The sequence below is a fragment of the Pan troglodytes genome, chromosome 5 (assembly GCF_028858775.2).
Source record: "Pan troglodytes isolate AG18354 chromosome 5, NHGRI_mPanTro3-v2.0_pri, whole genome shotgun sequence".
In the NCBI taxonomy this organism is placed as follows: domain Eukaryota; kingdom Metazoa; phylum Chordata; class Mammalia; order Primates; family Hominidae; genus Pan; species Pan troglodytes.
The window spans coordinates 101,554,554-101,556,938 of NC_072403.2; positions in this window are offsets into that span (position 1 = coordinate 101,554,554).

Sequence of the window (2,385 nt, forward strand, 5' to 3'; positions counted from 1 at the left end):
TTTCCACGGTTCCTTATGCCCATCTCTTCAATATATGCTTGGTACTCCACAAAATAAATAACAAAAATGGTTTCAGTGGAAAAACTGGGGACAGAAAAGCCAGATCAGAGCAGATTTAAGGAATGGGTAGAAGTTGAGATTTGAGTACATAGAATTGGTTTTATTGTGATGCTGTGTTAATTATTTTGATTTGTCTTTAGCATTTGGGTCTTTACCTAACAGGGGTTGAGGGTGGTGAGAAGAAATTCCCAGAGTGGCCGTGGTGCTGTCCAATGCTCTGGTGCTGACAGGCCTGTCTCACTGAATAAGGGATGCCTCTAGAGTGATAATTTTTTTGGCCCCAGAAACTGTAGTCCTCTATTTTGAGGGGGAAGGGAGAGAGGAGAAAGACCACGTCCCTTCTCTGCTATCTTTTGGAGGGTCTGGAGCCAGAGCCTGCCTCATCTATTTGGAAAGGAAAAAGATTAGTTGACTAGGTGAGTACCTCATATATTTCTTACGGGATCACAGGCTCCTGAAGACCAATTGATGACTAAAAATAAATTGATTATTGGTTTTTCTGTCATTCATTAAATGGACATTAAAGGCCATCTGTGTTCCCGGCACCATGATAGGCTCTGGGGATACAAGATGACCAAAATGGGGTTCCTGCCACAAGGAGTTCATATAACCAGGGAGACCAACCTTGAGCCTGTAACAGCAATTATGCTGTGTCTTAGTCTGCTTGAGCTGCCATAACAAAATACCACACACTGGGTGGCTTAAACAACAGAAATTTATTTTCTTCCAGTTCTACTTTCCAGTTCTTCTGGCTAGAAGTCCCAGATCAAAGTCCAGCAGGGTTCAGTTTTGGGTGATGGCTGTCTTCTTGGCTTGCAGATGGGCTGTTTTGTCCTCACATGGCTGTTCTTCTGTGTGTGCACACTCAGAGTACGTGTGCAAGCATGAGTGCACTAATTCTATCAGATCAGGGCTCCATCTTTATGACCAAATTCACCTTAATTATCTCCTATTTCCAAATACAGTCACACTGGGGGTGTGGGCTTCAACATATGAATTGGGGGACGCAATTCAGTTCATAGCAGAAGCTTATAGAAAACTGTAGGTGCTGGCTGGGCACGGTGGCTCACGCCTATAATCCCAGCACTTTGGGAGGCTGAGGCATTTGGATCACCTCAGGTCAGGAGTTTGAGACCAGCCTGGCCAACATGGTGAAACCCCGTCTCTGCTAAAATACAAAAATTAGCCAGGCATCATGGTAGTCGTCTGTAATCCCAGCTACTCGGGAAGCTGAGGCAGGAGAATCACTTGAACCTGGGAGGCCGAGGTTGCAGTGAGCCGAGATTGCGCTATTGCACTCTAGCCTGGGGGGACAAGAGCGAGACTTTGTCTCCAAAAAAAAAAGAAAAAAGAAAAACAGTAGGTGCACAGATGAGGGAATGGTCGTCTTGTCTAGGGCAAGGCAGGGACAGCAGAAGGCTTAGCAGAGATAACACTTGGTCTGAACTTTGAGTATGCGCATGGTCATTTGCCAAGTGATGGGAGTGCCCAGCCCTGACTTGGAGGCTCTGGTGGTCTAGCAGTGCTGGTCAGTCAATAAGTTATTGTCCTACATAAAAAGGGACGGTCTCTACCTCCCAAGCCTTCTGTCAGTCACATCTTTATTCGGTGATATGTGCTTATTCCTCCTATGTGATTTTTACATCTGTAAGCAGCTTTTCTTGGAAGGGTATGTCACAGGTTTCCTGAATAATATTCAGATGTCACTCAGCTTTCACTGTAACAGCCTCTATGCCTCCTGCAGAGGTGGTTATTTCAAAAGATTCAGTGACAGAGTTAGAAGCAGAGAGTTTTTGTGCTTTAAATGGCTCAAGAAATAAACATACTTGTTTCTTTGTGACAGTGGGGTGTATTTATAATGAGTCATGGGCTTGCTAAAGCAGAGCGTGTCCACCCTGTCATTTCCCTTCTTTCGCAAATAGTCCTGGTGGGCACCAGGTTCCGTGAGCAGTCAGTGCTGAGTGTCCTCATGGGTAGTACTGTGTTAAGGGCCCTACCTGTGGGAGTAGATCTTCTCAGAAGGAGGAAGTGTTCTGGAAGCTGTAAGAAAATGAACCACTCCTTGCTTTATTCTTCCTTCCCACTCAGTTTACACTTATCTTCTGGCAACTGGACTTTTGGGCCCTGATCATGGCTTTTCAGTGGCCAGATGATGAGTTTCTTTAAAGTACGGATTGAGTCACATTCCTCTCTGTTGCAGCCTTACTTGTCCCCCAGTGGTGATCACAGTAACCCAGTAGTGATTGCTTTTGGATAACTAGTATGACGGTTGTGTATTTTTTTTTTTAAGCTTGTGTTATTCTGCTGGCAATTTGTTTCCCCAGT